General features: G+C 30.1%; 1 long non-coding RNA gene across 23 annotated transcripts; it reads right to left on the bottom strand.

Moving 5' to 3' along the window:
* Nucleotides 1-3,245: 3,245 nt before the first annotated feature.
* On the bottom strand, nt 3,246-7,144 carry LOC145137163 (uncharacterized). Of its 23 annotated transcripts, XR_013720924.1 has the most exons (10): nt 6,759-7,140; nt 6,425-6,611; nt 6,248-6,333; nt 6,033-6,075; nt 5,884-5,955; nt 5,683-5,717; nt 4,439-4,543; nt 3,894-4,049; nt 3,672-3,802; nt 3,246-3,580 (listed from the first exon to the last, which is right to left on the bottom strand). It is a non-coding gene; the product is annotated as an uncharacterized LOC145137163 (long non-coding RNA). The 23 variants fall into 23 exon arrangements; XR_013720923.1 differs by having other exon boundaries at nt 6,033-6,333; nt 6,759-7,141; XR_013720919.1 differs by having other exon boundaries at nt 6,033-6,352.
* Between the last annotated feature and the right edge of the window lie 299 nt (nt 7,145-7,443).

The following is a 7,443-nucleotide window of genomic DNA, read 5'->3' on the forward strand; positions in this document are numbered from 1 at the left end:
ATTGAATTGCAATCGTATGATTGGAACACGACAAACATATTACAATATAGCCCCCTAGACTATAGAGGGTTACACACTTTATCTCACATCTTACAAACTTTACATCATAATCTAGATGTCACACTATACCTAGTGACATATGACGTATTACCTAGCGATAACGACAAATAACAACTAATACAAATAAAATACAAATTATAAAATACATCCTTCCACAACGAAAGGACATGTGTCTTCAATAATAATGACTTTATACGTCATTGCGTGCGTCATTCCTCCGGCCACCGAAAGGACAGATATTTTTGAATAATGTTTGCTTATGTCATGGCTGACGTTAATCTTTCATGATTGGTGTTCACGATGTTTCTTTCATGAATGGATGCTTGTTTGAACTGTTGTTGTTGTTGCTTCATAATGGCTTCCATTCTCTCGTCAATGTGTCTGCTATATGATTGTTTGCGTTTTTGATGTATCTGAGATAGGGATGAAATTGATGTAATTGTAATTTCCAACGAATCAATCGTCCACGACAATAATCTTCTTGTAATTTATAGCGCCAAAATCCAAGTAGATACTTGGAATCTGTTCGTAACTCGAATCTTGTTTGTAGAAGTTCGACCTTCCATATCTTCAATGTTCTTAGACAAGCTAGTGTTTCTCGTTCATGTGTGCTATAATTTTGCTCCGTTTGGGAAAATGTTCCCGATATATACTTGCATAATTTTTTCTCATATTTATGTGTGTTTAATACTTCAGATGATTCATTCGTATCAATCTATGTTTTTGGTGATATCTTCATATCATTGTATACTTTATCATTGTTTACTTCAGATGGTATTTTCATACCAATGTATGCTTTATCATTGTATACTTTTGATGGGTCAGATATGAGATTGCCCTCATTATCTAGTCCTAATAATACGTTTCCATGTATAATTGTTTTTAGGCATCCTGCCCAAGTGTCTTGTGATGCATCTGTCTCCACAATTAGAAAATCGTCGATTTTGGCATTATATAAAGTAGGGATAATTTGAATTTTTTGTTTTATATTTTGCACCAAAACAGTATCTGTATTGGTCCAAGACCAAGGTATTTTTTCTGATATTTTCTTTTGTAAATTTTTTTTTTCTTTTGCTAAATTTTTCAAAAATCCTTGTTTTGCAATATAATTTAAACAACCAAGAAATCATTGTATTTGTTTTCTATTTTCGAGTTTATCAAGAAACATACATAATTTTTCTCGTATGTTGTCTGTTAAAGATAGTTGACCATTTTCTCCAATTTTTAAACCAAGATATTCAACTATAGATTGAAAAAGTTTCGATTTCTTTTTTGATAAAACTAAACCTTTTTCTTTTATTCTTTTTAAAACTTTGATAACTGCATCGATATGTGTTTGTTCATTTCCTTTTGTAAAAACAATTATATCGTCAATGTATGCAAGACAAATATGTTCTAAACCATTTAAGGTTTCATCTATGAATCGTTGATATATTGCTAGTGCCTGCTTTAAACCGAATGGAAGGACATTCCATTCATAATGTTTTTGAGGAGGACATGAAAAAGCAGTTAGTGGTTTCGTATTTTCATGTAAGCGGAATTGCCAATATCCGGATTTTGCATCAAATGTACTAAAATGTGTATTCCTTTTATTTTTTCTAAAATATATTCTTTTCGTGGTAATTTATATGAATCTCCTAAAGTAGCATCGTTCATCTTTTTATAATTAATTATCATTCTTCGTTTCCCTCGTTTTATTTCATTATTATTTTCTACATAGAATGCAGATGCAGAATGAGGACTCGTGCTAGGTCGAATGATTCATTTTCTAATAGTTCAGTGCATTCCTGTTTAAATTCAGAAACATCTTTTATACTATATGGAATTTTTATTTGGAACATTAACTTCATCATTAGGGTTTTTTAATAATATTATTATTTCTTGATTATTTCTATTTTTTAAATGATCTAGCGGGTTTTCACTACATACTTCTTCAAGTTGTTTTTCAGCAATTTCTTTAGCAAACGTTAGTAATATGTGTAGTTGAAAACCAACTTCTTGTTTGATTATCTTAATAAGATCAAAATGTTTGATAATTGCAGTTTTTATAATACCTTTTGTCGGGTGATTGAGACTTATATGATCATTTGTTTGTATAAATGGTTGATATAATCTGAGGAAATTATTTCCTATTACTAAATCTATTCCCGAATCATATTGATATATAGTTGGAGTTTTAAATGGTGCTTTTTCAATTACTATATCTATGTCTCTTCCTACGAACCAAATTCTATGAATTGATTTATCAGCAATTGTAATTTTTAATGGTTTTTCTAATTTTTCCCAATTTTTTAGTATCTTTCTTCTTCCGAAACATAAAGTAGCTCATGTATCTATATACGAAACTAGTTTTTTATCATGTATTTTGGTTGTAATAAAGGTACTGTTTGGGTTAATATTTGTTTTTCTTCTACTCATTAGAGTTAGTTTATTAATTTCTATTAATTAATGTTTCTACTTTTTCTTGCAAAGTTTTTATATTAACAAGTTGTGTTTATTTTGTAAATGAAATCTTTAGTTTCTTTTTACTAACAAAGTAGTTATTATTAGTAATTTTTATATTTCTTAAAACATATTTAACAAATTAATCTTGTTATCTTATCTTCAAGATCTTTTATTTGTTCTTGTTTCCAATTTATATTATTATCTATTATATGTATTGCGTTAATATTAGATATGCAATTTATTCTTGATATGTCTGAATCTATTTTTAGATTTAAAAGAAATTTTTAGATTGTTTTAGTGTTTTACGAAAAAAATTTAATTCTTGTTTATTAGTATCTAGACTTGAAAAACTCATATGATTATAACTTTATAAGAACAATAATTTAGTTGTGTTTTGGATCAAAGTTACGATTAAAATTTATAGTTTTAAAAATGATAGTGATAGTAGAGTTTATTATGACTATTAAATTTTATGATGGTTATGACAAATGATATGCATGAATGTAATAACATTTATAATGATGCATGATGAATATTTTTCTTATGAACGAACGGATGAATACTTATAATCATAATAAAAACTAGAAGGGTTACCCGCGCAATGCGCGGGGCGGAATGTATTCGTTTTGGGAGACAAATAATGAAGTACATTGCATAAATTGGTAACGAAATTAAAGCATGTTGCTATTGTGTGTAATTTTCCATCAATCAGATGAAAATACAATCTTATATCCAAGTAATTTTAAATGAAAGTACAATGCTATATTTGAATAGATTTTCGAAAACAATGAAAATACAATCTTATATCCAAGTAATTTTAAATGAAAGTACAATGCAATCTACAATAAATACAGAAAGAACATCTTCATACTTACCCCATCCCTCACCTGTCTTCTTCAATTTCATTTCCTTGAATGATCAAATCATGCACCTAACATTAGAATTAAAGTAAAATGTTATATGTTTCAATAATACCATTATAAGGTCTTCAAATTCCAATGGGTAATTTATTATGGAGACTCATTTAAACAATATGGCCCTCGGTATCCATTGCAGGAGAAGTCCAATGTTGTTGCTGTAATATCATTTATTAAAAAAATTATTTATTATAAATGAAATTATTACATCATCGATTAATAAAAAATAAAAAAGGAATGTAATGTTACCATACAGCAAACCATCATTTTCATCTTTAAGAAGCGCAAGAGATAGTGGATGTGAAGTGATTGAATTGTTGTCCTCAGATTCCGAATCTGCCCCTCCATCTCCTATGGTTGAATCAATATACGCTTCATCCCTGAGAGCCAATAGCATCTATTTACTTTTTTTTATATTGAATCAAATAAAGATAAGTTTTAGTTATATAAAAAAAGATTCAGAAAGGGTACCACTTTGTTCCTTTCTTCCACCTTTAGATTCCATAGAGGAACTCTTGTTTTTATAAATCAGTTTGAAACCTGTCCATTACACTTTCTATCACTTTGCTTCCGGTAAAAAACAGCAGTACAAAACAACAACAAAAGCGGAGTCGGAATCTCCAATTCCTGAGTTTCAAGTTTTTTTTATGAGCAAACTTATAAATAAATAAACTAATCCACATAAATGCATTTTGTCCAGACTTATATACACTGATGCATATAAAATGTCATAATAGTAGAGGTTAATACGCAACAATTGCTCATTTAAATACAAAAAAGTATTTCTTCCATTTTTAACCTAAGTATATAACATTGTTTTTTTTATAAATGGTCTGCTAAGTTAACCAAATGAAAGATTCATTCCATCAAACTGAAATACAAATTATAAACTGAAGCTGTTCATAGAATCAACCGAAAGTAAAATGAAAAATCCATATAAAGTTGTAAAGCTTAAAAAAATTTAACAAAAATAAAAAACGACTGAGGGATAAACAATTTGTGGACATGAACCTTACCTCGCAGTTGTGGCTTCATCTTCTTATAGATTATGAAGCTTTAGAGAGCAATCTATGTTGGCCTAAAATGATACGGTGAATAAAGTGGTTTTTATGTAATTTGGCCTACAAATTAAACATGCCATCATTTGGACCAAATATATAATTACTAAATTACCTATTAAAGACATGTATGTATGATTATTAAAAAGGAAAATTACAACAAAAAAAATATTGTTTTTCGTATTTTGAAACAATAAGAAGAGGCAAAATCGAATACTAAACTAATGCTGAAACAATTAGAAATTTGAGGAAAAAATTAAATCTATTACCTAATTGAAATAAAAATATATCTATGAATGATTATGAGGTGGGTCAGTTGTATGTGACTTGCATCTTATTATATCTCTCTTTTCATTATTTTAGTTCCTAAGCTGTTTTAACTTAATTAGTTATTAACACATGTTTCTGCAAACGAACTGTTTGTTCTTAAATAGCATTAATAATTCCAAAAAGAGAAGGCAACATAATGATTATTCGTTTCGATGATCTAATTTGTAATTATGTTAGAGGCAACTGCCAAATGCCAATAGATCATGAAAATGTTCTTCATGGAGCCTGAACAAATATATAGAAGTTATTATATTTGAAACACATTTATGATGTAACAAATTTTTTAATAAACCATATAACTTTGACTTATCTCATTCAACCATTTTACCTCCTACAATTAGTTTTTCTTATAAGCTGGTCAAAAACGACACCAAAAAAAAAAAAAAAATTATATGGCTTATCCCAAATCACCTCCATTGTTCAACATGTACTCATGATAATAGAAATACAATAAATTAACATTAATGAGAATTGAAAAGCAATTAAAACTGTAACTTGTTAAAAGATGGAAACTTATTGAATTCTTTCTTGATTCTCAATTTATGAAGCTCGTCTAAGTAAAAGACTTCATCAAGAAGCGATGAACAACCCATAATGCATGTAAAACACCACAGTTAACCATTTGTCACAAAAAATTCAAACTTGTGTCATAATTAGAAACAACACAATAGTGTGTTGGATATTATTGTTGTGGTTTCCAATATTACCCCTACGTCCATCCTAATGACAAAAAAACGACACTGAAACTCAAAAAAGAACTTTACAACTTAAAGACATATCTGTTAATCAGAAAAAGGAACTTTACAACTTAAGGACATCAAATGGTAACAAAGTCAATGGACTTGATTACAAATAAACGAAAGGTATTTTACCTTGTTTGCAAGAAGATCTTTCAAATAATCATCACCTACATGTCAGACATTGAAAAAAAAAGGTTAAAAGTGAAACCAACAACATAACAGCACTAATAATTATATTATCTAATAAATAAGAAAAAACTGACTGCAGTTTCATTTTATGACAAATCCATAAACATAAACAAAATATTTTCATTTAGAGGTATTCATATTTACCTGCATATGTACTATCTTTTGCTGAATTAGGCTTTGATAGCATAACAATAGGCTTTGCAATAGGAGCTTCAACTGAAATCAACATCAAACACATTTAATAAAATAACAAAACTCATACTAAAAAAAATATGCCCAAAATCATAATATACCAGGAAGCAATTTATTATACCCATTATGCCCCCAATAATCAACCTAGTCAAAGATAGGATAATAGAGGAAAGAATAAACTCAATGAATGGATTTTTGGAAATTGAAATCGATGAAAGGTATGGAGAATAGAATAGGTGAGATGGGTAATGTAACTCTAATAAAATTATAAACACAAAAATTGATGATAACTTACTTTCTTATGAGACCCACCAACCTTTGATTTTTCTGTAGATAACAGTTGCTTTGAAGCAAGTATCCATGGATCTTCTTACATATTTTGATACCAGCAATGTTTAACACCTATAGAAATCATCTTGGGCTACTTTTGCAGAAATTTTGAAATAAGCATGTAGTGTAATTCATAAATGCAACATAAAAATCAAAGATTTACCTTCAAGGTTGATATATGGCATAAAATAAGAAGTTTTAGGGCTGTTAATTGGAAAATCACAGCACCATCGGCACTAACAGCGCTGCTTCTTAACTATGGTGGAATATGCCTGTGGGTGTGTCTCCTGATTGCAGTATGAGACCAATCGTTGAGAAATCTCAAACAAAAGTTTCAGTACAAACCAAACCTGAAAACATGAAACAAAACAGAGTTGAGATTCACAATTCACAACACCGGTCACAATTCACAACTCCAGTGGCTGTAGTAAGGTTGGGGAAGTATTCGAGCCCTAAGAGAAACAAAAGTAAAAATAGTGACGAATAGAAGCTATTACTGTCTCCAGCGCTGCACCCACAATCGGCGATGAGAAAGTGGGGTCGATGAATGGGAGCACCAGTTGGAGGAGTCAGGTGGGAACAGTATTGATGGCGGACGCTGTGGCGAAGCCAGTGTCGCTGGAGGCGGAAGCAGATAATAAATCGGAGACCGTCAGAGGTAGCACTTACCCCAATCAAACCCTTTAATCGCCGATGGTGGAGGGAATAGAGGGCATACGAAGCTTCGAGGTCTTCATCTGAGGTGGTGGACAGTTGAGTTAACCCCGATAAAGAAGCAGAAGGACGATGGAAGGATCGGGAAGATTTGAGGCGGTGGATAAATCAGACGAACCAAAGTCAGGTGAAGTAACCATCCCTGGTACGGTACCCTGGTCCACAAATACAGCAAAATGTGACAAATACAGTAAAACGTAGGGACCTTGAATGACAGAAGCAAGCAACATAAGTTGGAGGTCCAAATTAGAAAAAAAAAAAAAAAAAAAAAAAAAACAGGGTTGTTTAGTGTTAAATTAACAAATTGACACACAAACAAAAATAACCGGAAATGTAATTTAAGGGACCAAAACTGACAAAAATATCTCAGGTTTAGTGTTTTTTTTCCTCACAACTTTATATATATATATATATATATATATATATATATATATATATATATATATATATAATGATAAGAACGAAACT

The sequence above is a fragment of the Lactuca virosa genome, chromosome 9, assembly GCF_052849685.1.
Source record: "Lactuca virosa cultivar CGN04683 chromosome 9, Lactuca_virosa_CGN04683_v6, whole genome shotgun sequence".
NCBI lineage: Eukaryota > Viridiplantae > Streptophyta > Magnoliopsida > Asterales > Asteraceae > Lactuca > Lactuca virosa.